Below are 17,664 nucleotides of genomic sequence, written 5' to 3'. Positions count from 1 at the left end.
CTGTGTATAGGCCACACATTCCTTTTCTTCTAGGAGGTGCTGGCTTGTTATGATCCCTGTAAAAAAGGTAGTCATACTTTGCCAAGTATCAATTACAATTTCATTTATTGGAGACATGAAGAAAGAGATGATAGTACAGGTAATTTTACATCCCTTCACATGCTGGGAATCTCAAGCTGCATGGCACTGAATGGGTGCCCAGCCAGGGTACAGCATGCTACGCAGATCCTGTCTAGGCAAAGGTTACCCCATTTTGGTATTTGTGTTCTTACAGCATTTTCTTAGAAGAAAACAGTTTGTTTGTTTCTACCACCAAAAGAAAAGGATGTTCATATGAGAACTTGTTACTGCACTTTTAGATAAAGGCAGGGATACAGAGTTGGTGTAATCACCAGTACTGAGTGGAAGCCTACAGCCTCCTCTTTTACACTTAACTGGCTAAATTTAATCTGCAGCCAGGGGATCTGAAGGCCAAGCTATACGTGCAGCACAGCCCAGGCGTGCAGCTGCTCAGATTACTAAATACGGATTACTAAAGTCCCAATGTAAGGTGGTCTTCCAGTTTGGATTGCTACAACAGCTATACCACAGAAACTGTAACTTTGTTTCTAGCAAAATGCTTTCTCTGAACCCGATAAACAAGATGCTTTTTTAAAATATGGATTTTAAATACAATGTGCTGGAATGCGTTTTCCAGTGTACAATCTATCAAATGAAGTTTGCTTACTTTTTATTCAAGTCATCACATTCCTGCCATTTTTAGATCCTTACTGTATCTTTTCTTTTTTTATTAAGGACACTTAATTGCTCCCTTCCTGTTTTGGTTGTTTTCCAATACATAGCACCTCAAAAATATGACCATAAACAAGCACATATCAAAGACACAATTCACACACTCCTAAAGAATATGGAAACACAAAATGACCTCAAAAGAATACCAAAAAAGAAGTCAAAGGTTTTGGTGTGCTGGCAAGGAAAATGCAAAAGTGAGTGAGGAAAAATGGTACAAAAGAAAAAGCAGAGCAGGTAGACTAGCACATGTCTCCTCTAACATTTATACAATCAGGTTCAATACACAGCAACATGGGCAGTACAGATGAACTCAGGAGACTGATTTCTGCTCTTTGCCCTGACCTTCTAAATACTTTTTCTAATTCTCTTTTGTTAGATTAAGATTTTTCATCTGTAAAATGAGATAATGACAATCAACTTCCATTTGATGTACAATTGGAGCTGCTGAAACATACACTATGTGATAGCCAGGCATTATTTATTTACTTCTCAAATTCCTGCAAGAGACACAGTTTTGAGGCAAGATTTTACATTTCTCATGCTTCAGACTGACTAAAGTGAGTAGACAAGTACTAAGATAATAGTGAAATGCAAAAAAAAAAAAAAAAAAATTGTCAGGTACGTTTTCAGTTCTCTCTATATGACTTGAAAATGAAAACTTATTTCTAATTAAAATATAATGTAGACCAAATATCTAAACAACACAGAACTATTTCAGGCAGAATTCATATTAAATTTTGAACACCCACAGGTACTAATAACTGACAGTGTTGTATATTATATATGGATACTCTTGCAGTCTTAAAATGTGTAATTACTGTGGTTATGTCTTTAGCCCATGACAGTTAGTACATCTACAAAAAGAGGACTTGTGTGTGTGTGTTACAAATAAGAATGTGAATAGCTTTAAATGCCACAGTAATTTAGGAAAATAGATGTAAATTGCTGAAGTTTATCATACTTCTAAAGGAATGCAGTGATCATTAAAATAAAAGGTTTTCAATTTTTCAAAACAAAAAGAACAGGAAATCCATTCTCTCATTCCGTTCACATAATATTCATATTTTCATAGCTAATGTTGAGCTTCTCCTATAATAAAATTATGTCTCGAACAGATAAGCAAATGCAAGCACAGAAAATATTTTTCTCAGGAGTGTTAGTGTTGTACTTTAATGCTGTATTCTGAGAATGAATAGAAATGGTGGAATTCAGGCTCTGTTTATTCTAATGACCTGAATTTCTCACTCTTTACTCCAATCCATTAATATTTCCATAATTTTTAAAGGTGTGGTATGTCAATAATTTCTTTCTTCACCTTCTCAAAGAAATCTGTCACCTTGCATAAAATTGTTAACAAAAGAATTAGAGGGAGCTAAAGACAATCAGGCAAGATGGTCTACTACTTCTTCATGAACCAAGTCAGTTGCTGATTTCTCCTGCTTGACTTTTTTCTTCCTGACTTTATACTAGCTTACCATTATAGTGTGTGTTTGAAAGGCCAAAATAGTCACTGGTCACACATCTAACAGCATCATTGATCTGCTAATAGGAATACAGTTTAAAGTTGAAAGTGTCAGTCAATTTAAATAATTTTCAATAATAATTAACACTCAAATATGAATTAACAACCGATCAGACAGAGACCTTTCAAAATTGAAGCATCAACCTACAGCCTCTGCTGTGAAAACACTATTACAACTAGGGAGGAACTGGATTTTTGATACCTGATCCTGCTTCCACCTTCTGCATATCCCCTCTTTACGTTTGTGTTTTGACAGTAGCTCCTTGTTCATCCATGCAGGCTTCCCAGCATTTTTATCCAACTTGATGCTTGTTAGGACCAACTGCTCTTAAACTTTAATTGGGAAAAAATCCAGAACTTCCAAAATAATAATGCTGACACCAGAAGACCTGCCAAACTCATTAATTACATCTAACAACCTATCTACAGGTACAGCGCATTTCATTTTCTTGTTAGAAGTAGCATGTTGCCTACATCCAAATTACATAGAAAATTGATTCCCTAAGCAGTGTACACGAGTGATACTGCTGGGTTTTATATCAGTACGTGCTGCTTACAAGTCTCTTTGCCAGAACAAATGCCACCAGAGAATGAAGAGTTTTGCTTGCTAGCACACAAATCAGAAAGTGGGACTGAGATAAATTTACTAGTCAATCGTTCTTTGAAGATTGAGATATAAAGCCTAAATCCAAAATTAGATTCTTGTAGTCTTTCAAAAAAAAAAAAAAAAGAAAAAAGAAAGCCTCCCTCTTATTCAGCAGAACTGGGAGTTTTTCAGTGCAGAAATTTGTGACTAAAGAGCTTCCTCAGAGTACAGGAAGTATTTATTTTTGCTCTTTCCTAGCAAAAGTGGTTCAACTATCAAATATTGATAAATAAGTTTCTGTTACAGTGAACATTTCTCTCATGAGTGCCATCTGACAATATGAAGAAGTAGTAGAGGACTTTTATTATGTTTAAGTATGACTTATATCCATTTCAATTTCAAAGGCATCTTTAGGATATTTGTTTGAATCCGTGACCGATTGTGCAGCTTGAATACTGAAGTTCTACAGAAGACAAATCAGGATCAACAGGGTCCTGATCAGGAGCGACAAAACACAATAAAGGAACTCAGTTTCTTACATCCATTGGGTTAACTGGCAAGATTAATTGTGGTTTTAATGTTGTATTCTCTATCATTGTATTCTTACCTACAGCTTTAGACAACTGAATAAGGCTATATCCTTCCATTCATAACTTAGAAAAGGCTGCTTATCTGAAGACAGCTGCAACTCTTACAAATTTTAAAAGTTCAGTTGTTTTTTTTCCTCTGAACCATTTGCAAACCATTTCCAAACCATTTCCAAGTTCTGGCAAAGTTGTTTTTTTCTTCTTCTTTGGAATGAATGGAGGTGTTAGCTGTCTATCTGCAGCACTTTAAAATGCTCTAAAGAAATACTAAGTTTCGGGATTTAGCACCTGGCACACTGTATTCTAATTTAAAAGTGATAACTCTGGAGGCAAAAAAAATTGTTTAGAAGTGTCTACTGCATATCTAATTTTTTCTAATTCCACTTCTAATATTAGGATATTTCAGTAGTCTCCTTTTGTTTTCACAAAGCGGAGAAGTTGTATAGTTACACCATATAATCTCAAAGGTTTTGTGCTTATCTCATTTTATTTTTTTTCCCCAATGTATACAATTTTTAACATTTTGTTGTGTCGGATTAAAAAAACCTGTAACTATATTAACAACAATTAAGTGTTTTCCAGTGCATCAGGAATGTATTCTGCTACGTAAAATTAAAACAAACTAATTGCTTGGTTTTGATTGACTGTGTTACTATATTTGCTCAAAAAAGGAATGCTTAGCTTCTGCAATATTGTCACTTTAATCCAGACCCATGATAATATGTGTTTTTGTATGAGAATAATACATTAAACTAATAACCACATTACAATCACAGAGATTTAAAATATTGCTTACCCATAGCACTAAGAGGATTCCTTTCATCTTGAAAGAATATTTAAAAATTAAAATATGATTTCACAAGCATTAATCTGTTTCTTGTGCAGGCCCATAAGGCACATTGTAAGTGCATTAATGCATCCCTGAGCTGGTGGTTTATATGATAAGATGAGGTTATAATGAGCCGCTTCCTAACAGTACAATGTACTTGTGTGTTATTGCTATGTATCTTTGCTTGGGAGCAATTTGGAACTCTCATAAAAGAAACAACTATCAGCAACATAAAATAAAACAAAGTATAAAGTTTTATACTGTTAACCTTTACAGATTATGATTTGTATCATATTTATTGCATATATAGCCTCCGTTTCCTTAGTAAAAATTAGTCTAAGTCAGATGGTCATTCATAAAACATCCCACTTCAGAATCTTCCCACAAGTGAAGATGATCTTGAGGAAAAAAAATCTTGTACTTTATAATGCATGCTTGCTTTTGGGACCTCAGAAGTCTTTTCACCAATTAAGTGGTACAGATAAGACTTCACATAAGCTTCATAAGATCTTCATTGGCCATTTAGAGCTGTGTGAAGGCTCCCTCACAGTTAAAATGGTTCTCTATCTAACTAGTGTGGCTATTCACATTTTAGCATTTAAAAAAGTGAATATTTTAATAATCTAATATACTAGGAACTGTTACAATGTCCCTGTGACAAATGTCACAAATAAGGGCCTCTAAAGTAAATTCCTTGCTCAAGCATACAGCTATTGTCCTAAGGTACTACACTGCAAAATATGATCCTTTCATTTAAGTAGTTCAACATTCCTACATTCTTTAAACAGAAGTGAAAATATTTTTGTTGTACACGAGAAAAAACTGGTTTATCTACTGCTTTATCAAAAACTTCCAGTAGGGAACATGCATTCCAGAACTAGTAACATTTACTGGTTTTGTTGACACAGAATCATGAAGTTTTGGTCATTCTAAAACAGAAACATTATATTAAAAATAATAGTAACTCTACCATAACAATTGCTTTTCAAGTCCCCTCACTATGTCACTATAAACTACTTATATCTTTATGCCTCATTGTCCAGGACATGTGAAACTTGACTGAATGCATATTTGCTATTAATATGAAAGTCTTAATACACCTAGTCTTTCTTTAAAGAGGTTTATACAAATTATCATTGCCACACCCCCCTGAAATTACCTAGTCTGTAATTGCAAAAGAAACAGAGGTTTAGAAAAGGAACACAAGAGAAGGTGGGAGTAATTTCTTCATCTCTAATGCCATCTGCTATCAGTACAAGAGTAATTCACTTCTTGTGGAAGTCTTGTACACTCCCATAACTCTACTACCTGCAGAAAACATATTGTGTTCTCCACTTTATATTTATTGCCGTGCATAGGGGCTACATCAGCGCAGGATACATGCAAAGATATAGAAGAAATGTATGCAAGTTGTGCAGAGCTTACAGTGTGACAGAAACTCTTCTTATCAGAAATTTTCCTGACCTCAGTACAAAGTGACCGGTTTATACTGTTCATTAACACCACTTTATAGTGACTTCACACCCACAGCATGTGCTCAGGCTCCTATCTCCCATTTAGTCTCTGAGGGAGGGGTGGGGGAAAGATGCTTTAGTTTTTATAGCATAGAAAGATTCAGGGAGATTTGTCTTTCAGTTTACGTTTACCATTCCTTGATGATACCTATCCTACCTTTTATAGCTCTCATGCTGCACAAACTGTAGATTATTCAGGATAAGTCTTCTAGCAAAGCATAGCCCTCTACCAGATGCAGAAACTGCTTGTTACTGCAGGTACTAGATTTTACTTGCTTTCCTAAATTTTGAATCCATCTTCAAATGAATCCTTAGCACTGCCACTGCTTCCAGCTTCATATATTTAAGTACGGTTTTAGCCAATGGTGTCATACCACACACATCATAGAGCAACAAGTTACAAAGTCCCTCCCCAGATGGTCATCTTAACAGGTTACATTTCCAACTCCTCTGAAGAGTGAAATTACTTAGGTCAAACTTCCAGGAAATATCTTCTCCTTTTCCCTTCCCCCCTGAGAAAAAGAGCTAGTAAGGAGAAAAAGAGGAATCGAGCACGCAGAGATCTCTTGGGTTCCAATGAGATGTGCAGTCTCAAAAGAAACAGCAGATTTCTTTCTCTCAGCACAACAGGGAACCTTTGGGAGATGTGCTGTTTTGAAGCAAAGTAAACCCAATGCACAGCTGTGAAAAAAGCCACAGTGGGCACAATCAAATCTTTATTTTCTTCAGAACCACATCACATACTTGTTGCTTGTCCAGTAGATGCTCATCAAGAACTATACCTAAATATAGCATAGAGTAAATACCATATTAAAATATTTTAAATGTCAAACATATAAAATAATTATAGCATCAGGTTGATTACGTTTTTATATATAATGGTTTCCTTTTCAAAGGTACAAAAAAAAAAATCAGTCTTTCAAGACTTGTTGCACTAGCAGCTAAAACTAAGATTATAGCACCATCTACTGATTTAATTCTTAATTTTTACTTAAATTACAATGCTGTTTTCCCTTTTGAAGCCAAGAAGAATACCGCTAGCAGAAAACAAATTTATAGTAATATTAAACCTGTTTTCATAATCAGAGCAAAAAACTCCCAGATGGCAACAATGTTTTTGTTTGGGAGTACATGGCATCCACACATCCCACCAGCTATTCATTAAAATAAAACCGGAGGGTCAAAGGAATTCAAAATAGCGATGTAGAAGCAGCAGTTATTAAAGCATCAGCCTGTATATTATTAGAGTCTAGACAGAGATCTTTAAACGCAACACAGTGAGTAAGATTAAAAATAAGTCTTTAAAAAAAGTAAGAAGAAAAAAAATCCACCCCAAAAAAAAAATTCAATCAAAATGCCCCCAAGAAGACACACACCCAAAAAACTCATGCAAGGTAAAGTAGCAGGAGGCATCTTATAAGTGTGTTTGAAATACTTTCTAGATACTTTTGTGTTCTTAACCAATCTGCTTCCTCTGTTTGCCACCTTTCATCTCTACTTTATTCTTATAATAATTCTTAATTTCTGTCCTTTCTTAAGCATTTAAAAGGGAATTGACTACTATATTGTTAGACTCTAAATTATCTCTCTTTTGGTACTCTAAGTCTGGTAAGCATAAGGAGATAATTTACAAAAAAAAAAAAGGCAGTAATATTGAAAGACAACATAATTTTAACCTGAAAGTAAAATATGAGACACAGCTGGAATTCCCCATGTCTTGCTGTTGGGATTTTAAATATGGTATACACATAAAGACCAAACTTATTTTGTAAATTTGCGGTATTGCCTTTTACTACCTATTTTTTTGCACATTTCACGTAGGTGAAAAAAAATAGATGATACTTGTCCTTAATGAAACAGTCTACGCCAGCAGAAGCCCTGATGGTATTCATACCCTAATGCAGCTCTAACACCAGGAAAAATAGCAACGGCATATATATATAGCAAATATATATGCTATAGATTGGGTGAAAAGTGACATTTGATAGAATTAAAACCTATAGTAAACAACACTAATAAGAGAAATTTAATAGTAATAGATCATGAGTTGGAGAACACTTTACAAGAAGAAAGCATCAATAGGACACTAACTTTTGTAAGAGAAAAAACCTGTTGATCCTGGTTTATCTGTTAGACAAATTCAGGGGTTTTATTTACATGAATAAAGATTCAGGTCTTTATTAGTAGTGTTTGAATCCCTTGTACATTCATATTTTGATCCCAATCTAGCAAAACATTTGTTTGTTTAAAAATAAAAAGCAAAGCACAGTTGAAGAATACCAAGTTACCTTGAAAAACTGGAAAAAAAAAAAATACAAAGCAAATACTAAATTTTGAATCCATATGCTTTAAACCAGAAAACTAGATTCTAAAATTGTTGAAAGTATTAAATATTCAGTTGGCAGCTGGAAGTGCTGCAAAACATGCCTCTAAGAACAGTTTTGTTCTTACTTTTTAAAATTCCCTCTTAAAAACAATTGTCCAACAGTAGCGTAAAGCCAAACCTAAGCCAAAGTTGTTCATTAGCAATAGTTTTTAAAATTTTTTTTTAAAAAAAGACAAATAGTTGTAGTCTATTTACAATGAAGTAATGAAGAACAGTACCTGTAATTAATTGTTTGCTATTATTTTTTTTCCAAAGGGTACACAGCAAAAACTACCTACTCCTACTATGTAGGAGATAAACATTCAGTAGTGACCCAGAAAAAACACAGCCCACTTGAGTCATCAATCTCAAGATTTACAGCATTCTCAAAAATAAAGAAGGAAGTTCATGGATCTCCCAACAACATTCTTAAGAGTTCTGATTAAATTATCAAAGTACCAATGTCTTGTCAATGAAATGAACTGACAAGGCATGAGATCAGTGAGTGACAGAAGACAACTCTACAGCAAGCCAGACGTATCCAGATCTTGACAAAACAGACAAGGTGAGCAGCATTACAGGTCATGCACACAGCTAAAGGCAACTGCAAACAAAGGCTTCCAGGCAGTGCGTTAGAATGTAGAGGGAAGCTATGAACTCAGAACCTCTTTGTGAAAACTTAGAATCTAAATGAATTTTAGGAAAAGTGTACCAGACTGGTTTCCGTCCCCCATGTACTGCTACTGGAAGCTGTAAGACAATATAAATGCAATTTGCACTTTAACCGATGCTTCAACCTGATGCAGTATTTCCTATTCCTGAGTGCTACTTTAGTGGATTCTCAACATTATTAATGGTTTTCTGGAGTGCTACAAGTAGATGGACTTGGCTAAAGAAAAGCATGCATCTTCTACAGCAGTTCTGAAGTATCTCCTTGTACCAAAGTGAGGCAAATTTGTCTCCAAATGTTCCAGAGATCACAAATCTAGAAAATAAGAGATTTAATTGCATTGTAGAAATAAACTGTGCTTCCCGAGAATCTCAACTGTCACTAAGTAGAACTGAGTTTTCCTCAATTTTATCACTGTTTTTTGTGTTGACAGCTGAAATGTGGAAATACACCACTTTCTACCAACTACCTCCTTTGCTTTTCAGGTTCAGCCATGCAGCCTCATGGCCAGGCTCCCTGGATTGCCTGACACTGGCAGGGTTTTTCTGACATTCATCAATTAGGCAGCTGTGTACGAGTCAGTAAGCTCTGAGGCCCCTTGACAGAGGAGTCTATACTGTCAGGACGATACTCACTGACGCTGAAGCTCCCCAGTTCTGTCACAACCATGTGATTAGACCACAGACTTCCTCAGAGGCTACAGCAAGAATCCGAACCACAGCTAGATCTTCAGTGAACGTTCTACTGAAAGTGATCATTTCCACAGACCATTTTTAACTGATCAGTATTTCCTAACAGAAAACCCTAAGAGAAAATCTCTTATGAGTCCTGGCTACAGAATCTTTAAAAACAACAAAGAACCACACCACCAAAAAACACCCCCCACAAAAAAGAGCCCAAACATGCTCTGGATAATCCAGACAGGTTGCTTCTCCTTAACACTAGCATCTTATATGAAGTCCTTTGAAAAAAATCACTGCCCTTGGGACATGTCACTAAACTACTGACTCAAAGAATATTCTCTAAATTTTTCCATCTGATCTGTATTTAAAACCTGCCATTGTGAGGAAGATTTAGCCTTACTCCCTGAAGTCCATTGTTTTTCCCCACAGTTTCCTCTGCGCCCTTATTTTAACCTATCTATAACTGTTACGAAAAGACAGACTGCACATTTAAGTATTTACATCTGTTTGTTTAAACTGATAAGCAATTAAAAAACATCTAAATTCAAAAGTATGCCTGGGGTATGCATGGCAGCAGCTGGCTATGGCTGTAAAATTTTAATACATTCATTTTTAATTCTCCAAATAAGCATGGCAAACTTGCATTTACAATATTATCTTTAATGCTAATTTTAAACTCTTGCTCTAATGCTTTATGGAGACTCACAAAAATTCCTCCTTCTAACAGTTTTACATGTGGGGTTTCATTCTTTTCTTCCTTGTCTTTTTTTGATTCCAAACGTCATGACCCCCAATGATCCCGCACAGAACACTTCTCATGTATATCATGACAAGTGTAACAATGCAGACTGCCAGTTCCACTGCAGTCAAGAAGTCGCAGGAGTACACCAAAGGAATTTTATATGTGCTACCTCCAGTATTTTACTATGTGACTGAAGTGTTACCCAACTCTGAAATACTGATAGTCTTGAGAGGTCATGTCAGTGATAAAAGAATGAGCTATCGTTTTCTGAATGCTTTAGGACTAAAACACAAAAAAGCATGAAATCATTCTGTAGAAATAAATTAGTAAGGACCATTACTCTCTATTTATTGATACATTTACCATCAGCATTTTGTATTCCACTCTTTTACTAACCGCACCAGTCATAATTTGTTTCCTATGTCCCTCCCACTGTTAAGTTACTCAGATCCTCCCTCACATTTACAGCAGTTAAAAGAAACTTATGCACTTCTGCTATTATTGATGGTAGAAATACATTCCCTGTGCATTTACTAAATGTAACTGCTTGCCTTGTTGTAGGAACCTGAGCCTTATTGTGCATGTGCTGTGCAGTTACATTATATTACACTGACTAACTAGGAGTTGAACTAACTCCTTACCTGAATTTACAATATTAGGCAAATATTTATCGATAAATTAGAATTTATGTCACTAATGTCTGTAAGGAAACAGAATCCTGAATTTGTGTAGAATTTTTTCTCTGATACTGGGTTTTTCTTCCTAACGCAAACATTTCAGACTTCACCTGGATAACTAAGGGGGAAATACTAAAGTCACATCATTCTATGGTCTTCGTCATACAGCTCAGCCTAATAGTCACAAACAGGTCATTTCCACAGTAAATATCTTGAATTTCTCAGTGGAACTCTTATAAAAAAAAATTAGATGGCAGCAATGTTTTTGTTTTAAGCACAACAGACTTGTTCTGGGGAACGGTTCTTGACATTCAGAATGAGTTGTGGGACTTGGAGAGTGAGCTGAGCTTGGCAGAGTGATAAGCTGATTGACTGGCAATAATAGATTAAAAAGCGTAGGAAAAATATGATTTGAATCAGGCTTGAAAAGCATTTTAGGGCAGCCATGAAGTATGCATGCTAAATCAGAGAGGTGAGAGAAATAGCATGTCTTTTTCCTAGAAGACAAGATGTTTCAAGCTTTTCTGTGCCCATTCTCAAAACAGCTATAGGTGAAAGGGAAACATGTCATATAGGCTTGGCCAAAAGAAGGCCTTCATACATTGGAAGGTCTACTGAACTCAGATAAAAATATTTTATTTTTTCTCATGTTTCTAACAACAAAGCATAGGTTTAGTTTTGGATGGCTCTTATGACATCAACATTAGAAGTGACATAGTTGAAGTCCCCTAAAACTGTAATGAAAAAATCCTGAAGTGATATGCACAACGAGATTTTGAAGAATCCCCTTAACTATTCCTTCTCCCAAGGTATTTTCTAATACGGGTGAAAGATAATTAAATTCTATACTGAAAAGAAATTTGTCAGTATTTGCAAATATTTAAAAACACACTGCATTATAACTAACTGTCAAGACTATTCAACTGCTTAGAATTTCTTAAGGTGTCAGCTTTTATTCACACTAATTGTTAGAGAAAACATCTTCTGGCATGTTACCCAAACTCCCAGACACCTATCTTATCTGAAGTCAGATGCTGAGTCACTATAGACTGGTGCAAATCAACTATTCCACCAACAACATCAGCTGCAACAGATATAAAAATAAATAAAATCTTTTTTTCCCCCCTCAGCCTGAAAGGAAGCAATTTTAGTGAAAACATGGAAATTGAAAAATCCTATATAAACTTTAATGAAGACAGTTAAACTTCTTTTCACATCTGTGAAATAAGTTTAACAAATGACTCCATTCATTTACATGATGAATGACTACTCATATTCAAGCTCTTTATTATACCTAGCAAGAAAGAAAATAGCTTTTACATGCTTCTGCAGTTGTTATTGTTTTTCCCTTCCCTTTTATTCTGATGTTTAATGTCCATATTTTTAGTGGGAAAATATGACAACTATTGTATGCCAAAAAAAAGCAGTAATTAGTCTTATATGACTGTCTTTATGTTGTCATGGCTTTTCTAAATTCTTTTTCACACAATTACCCAATCCACCACTGGATGTTCTCTTTAGAAATGAAACTTTTTTCATTTAAGTACAGGGGTAAAGAATTTTTCCAGTTTTTAAAGATGCATACGTTTTAGAGAGACTGCAATAAGTCAGTCTGGACAAATTTAGTTCTTACTTTCTCATGGACCAGAAGTGAGAAATCTGGATGCAGATAAGCATCCTTAATCGAAAGTATAAATCTAAACTTTCAAACAATTTCCTTGCCCTAAGCTTAATGATATTTGAAAGATTATATAAACAAAGGACAAATGTTCCAAAACTGCTTGATAATTCGACACAGATATTTATGGAGTATATAACAACCAGCAAAGTGAAAACTCATCAGTTATTCCTTTCTAACTTTCCCATTGAGAAGTAGCTGGTGATACTTGATGTAGTTCCACAAGTGAGTGAAGATACAGTTTTACATCAGCTGAGGATGTCACACAAAGCAGCCCAATAAAACACTTTAAGGGCTAGATTAACCAGGGTGCATGTGCAAAATTCAAAACCTCAAATCTCTGACTAGATTTTACTACAACTGAATTCCACATGTATCTACAACTTTTCCAGAATCACAGAATCATCTAGGTCGTAAAAGACCTTAAAGATCATCTAGTCCAACCATTAACCTAACACTGACTGTTCTCAACTACACCATATCCCTAAGCACTGTGTCAACCCAACTCTTAAACACCTCCAGGGATGGTGTGAATCCACCACTGCCCTGGGCAGCCCATCCCAATGCCTAACAACCCGTTCTGTAAAGAAATACTTCCTAACACCCAGTCTAAACCTTCCCTGGCACAACTTGAGGCCATTCCCTCTTGTCCTATAGCTTGTTACTTGGTTAAAGAGACTCATCCCCAGCTCTCTGCAACCTCCTTTCAGGTAGTTGCAGAGCGCGATGAGGTTTCCCCTCAGCCTCCTCCTCTTCAGACTAAACAACCCCAGTTCCCTCAGCCGTTCCTCGTATGACATGTGCTCCAGACCCTTCACCAGCTTCGTTGCCCTTCTTTGGACATGCTCGAGTAATTCAATTTCTTTAAAGTAAAGGTTTCCAGATGTATACATTTATTCCAGTGAAATTTCATTAAAGAAGATTGCTGTTGATGGCACATACACCCAGGAACATACACAAAGGCAAGAGAGCGCAACAAGCCAACACACAACCAAGCTGGTGTGCACTAAGGCAGGCTCCAGGGACACACATCCAAGCTCCTATGCTCAGAGCTCACCATTAGAGATTTATAAATGAGGTGTCCTTCATTTCTCTCAGAGCTTCAGAGCTTATCTGATTCTTCATATAAGATGCCACCACCCTATGGTCCTCTGAATGCAGCACTAACCTGTGACAGGTACAAATTTTTTTCTCATCCTGACCTGGAACAAGAAGTTCAGTCTAGGTCCCACTTCTTAATAAAGTGCCATAGCAATTAGCCTGTTGAACACTGAGGTGAATCACTAGAATACAACTTATACTGCTGTCTACCATACAATAGATGAGTGATGATACCACTCACTCTTCCAGACTCATTCACCATTTGCTTAAGGTATGATGATACAATGTGGCTTGCAAGAAACAAATCATTCGGCTTCGATCTTTGCCTATAAAGGTATGCAAACACAAACCAATTTTAATACTTTGTATTATTTATTTTTGAAGAGTGCAAGTTATATTAATAGTTTTATATGGAACTTCCTTTAGCTATCATATAGCTAGACTTGCATATGCCACCCTAATGTTACTTCACTTTTAAAAGCTGTCTAATGACATCATAAATTATACTAAATCTGCTCTTTCTCTCTCTCTCTTTTTCTCTCCCTCCTCCTTTCTCTCCATCCCTCGCTACTTTTTTTTTTTTCCCCCTCTCTAAAGTCAATTCTATTCTCACGCTAACAGAAAAGAAATTCTGGCTGCTGGTTTCCATTTCAAAAGCTAATTTATTTTGATGTTAGAGAATCGAAATATAAAACATAGAAGCACTCCTTCAAACACTGCAACGACCTCAGTGCATTTATATGCTCTAGTAAAAGTCCCCACAAAGAAGCTACAGTGTTACTTTCTCACTTGTTCAGACCAATAAATCCCTACAATCACAGTTCACAGCCTTAGGAGGAGGGCTTTTGCTGAGACGGTTTGGACAACCTCCTGAAAAGATTGCTGATGTTGATTTCAACATCCTGTACCTAAGTAATAAAACAAAATATACATTTCTAATTTCCTTGATGATCATTCTACCTATTTAGGTATAGACTTACCAAACTGGAGAACTTGTTATCAGGTGGACATTACTACTCATTCCTCCATGAGCCATTAATAGAAAGAACGCATAACCAAATTTTAAGAAACCTAATCAAAAGGGCTTTGCCAGAGAATATCTACTGACCTGGTTAGAAGGAATAATTAATCAATTCTAGAACTTGGATTAAATTTTGCAAGATGGATACTGAACCGCTCAAAGCCTGATGCACTTAAGGCATGCACAGAAAGAGAACTCTACACATCAAGAGAGCTTTAACTGCGAGAGCTTTAAACTCTAGGCATCAGCTGATATTGATATTTCTACACAAATTTCAGTGATCCTTTAGTGAATCTTGGCCACAGACACTGAAATTCTGTTCCTGACTCCCTTTCGATGGTTTACACCTTTTAGGCACCCGGGTCTTGGGATTAAGAGAGGCAAATGAACATGTAGATAACTCTTCAAATTCAAAACTTTAAAAAAAGCAAAAAAAAAAAAGCAAAAAATAATGACGACTTTATGGTATCATCCTAAGGATACTTGGAAAATAGTATTATCTGCTTCAAGGTACACAGAAACCTCTACTTCAATACATTGCTTCTGCATGACAGCAATCCTAGTAGTGTGTGGTGAGGTTAACTTTTCAAGTTACCTCTATCCTATAAAGTACTTAATATTGTCCAAATCATGTAAGTCGATTGAACATCTTACTGTGAATTAAAGCATGGTTACAAAATGAGATCTTACTTAATATTTCTTTAATGGCTGCTGCTAAATGGAGTTTTCTGCATCATGACCAGGTTGAAATCAGTATTTAAATTATGACAGCCATATAAATTAGACATAAGAGACTTCTAAAGTTAATTAGAGTCTGAGAGTTTTAATTTGATGTCTGTCTTGGTGTAATATCTGCTTTATGGATTAAATTAATAAAATTAAGACTGCATCATTATAAATTTCCACTTTCATAGTTCCCTAAGTTTTACAATTACATGCCATATTTGAATGATAATTGAATGAAACGAAATCATTGTGTTCATGTCTGCTTTCCTACAGAGTTTAAAATAATACTCCCTGTTTTCTTCCATTCATAAAAGTCATAGCTTCTATAGTGATCCCAGCCTGAATAGCATTGTACGTTAAGGAATCCACATATCTGAGTAAGAGCAGGCCTATGCTTCATGTATAGCATGGTCTTAAGGCCTGTGTTGCACTGTGCATATCTCCAGGCTGCAGCATAAACTTGGTGGGCTAACCCTCTCTTTCTTTACAGTTTTAGCTTCAACAAATAGCATTATAAATAATGTGTTCCAGTGCAAGTGCCTCTCTTACTGGGATCATAATGAACTAGCATCTTCTAGTATGAAACAGCTACTGAGTTATATTTAGCAGATCAGTATGCCTAACAGTGATTTTCAACCAGGACTTTAGTTAAAGACAGCTTGGAAAAACAGGAAATACATAAGAATGATAAGTAAGCAAAAATAACTTTAGGGTCAATTTCAGACCATCCAGCATTAAGGACAGTAAAGATTCATTGATTTATACCCACTAAGAAAGTTCCCTTTTGACCCGTAGTTGATTATGAGTTCTGTATGCAAACTGTACATGCCACAACATACAATTTAACAAATTATACATTATGTTCAATTTGATGTACTTGCAAGATGATCAGACATCAAAAAACTGACATATTAAGCATAACACTGTTTCTGATATGATATGCAAATTGAGATTGTCTTCTACTATCAACTACATTGTTCAGTACATATATATCACAGCACAGGGTTTTGAATTAAAAGTTTTGGATACTCTGTGGAAAACATACTTGAAGTGAAGAAAACACTTATTTTACTTTTAAAAGGGGACATAACATTCTGTGACAGAGGATCACAATCTTGGCTTGAAGATTTGCTTTTGACATTTGTGTTTTCACAGGCAATTAAAATTTAATTTGGCCTATGATGAAAAGAAAATCCTTTTATCCCATAGTTGCAGTCACAAGAGGAACATATTGCATTAGAAAGCAGCACTGTAGCTTAAGGTTTCATATTTGACATTTGTGACATCGTGAAAAAAATTTAATTAATAGATAGGAAAGTTTATGCATGCACACCTCATCCTTAAACTTTTATATCTATTAACTAAATGTGATGTCACTAGTATTTCAGCATACAAACTATCAATTCAGATTTCAAGCAGGATGTTTAAAGTGAAGGCTACCTGTCCCTTCTTATCATACCAACTGAAAGAAAAAAAAAAAATACTGTAGGCATTGGATGAATGATAAATGCAGAAGACAATTTTAATTCATGTAACAAAAAAGTTCTCTATATCCTAACCAAGTATTAGGGTATGATTAATTAGCTACTAATCAGAAGTGAGTCTACTGACATTTTATCAAAATCTGTAGACTACCTTCCCAATTCATAATGCACAACTTTTGAATTTCCTAATTTTGAGGGACAAAATTTTTTCTGAGTTGCCAAAAAAATCCATCTCTGCATCAGTATTTTCACATTGACAAACTGAAAATAGAAAGTGCAGATATAAGGGTAGTCAGTTACATACCATCTAAAATTACACAACAAGGGAAAGGAGAGTCATTTACATATGGTTGTCTGTCCAACTTTGTTTCAATGATCTGGGACATCGGGATGATGCATAAAATTGTACACAAGCATCAAAGGGAGGTATTTAGTGATGTGAACAGGCTTATATTTGTAAAGATTCTAAACAATAACCCACTGACTGAAGATCTTGGTAATTATTGTTCATTATCCTTGATCAATATTCTTCTATATTGGGCATGTTTCACTAATCTTTTTTTTTATTCAAGAACTTATTAACCTACAAGAATAACATGAGGGAGTTGAGTGCTTTTTGCTATGAACTGAAATTGAATCAGAAATATTCTAGAAATCAGCATCTCTGCTGATTCATGAGAAAAGCCA

The sequence above is a fragment of the Strix uralensis genome, chromosome 12, assembly GCF_047716275.1.
Source record: "Strix uralensis isolate ZFMK-TIS-50842 chromosome 12, bStrUra1, whole genome shotgun sequence".
Taxonomy (NCBI): domain Eukaryota; kingdom Metazoa; phylum Chordata; class Aves; order Strigiformes; family Strigidae; genus Strix; species Strix uralensis.
This window is presented reverse-complemented; position numbering follows the sequence as displayed.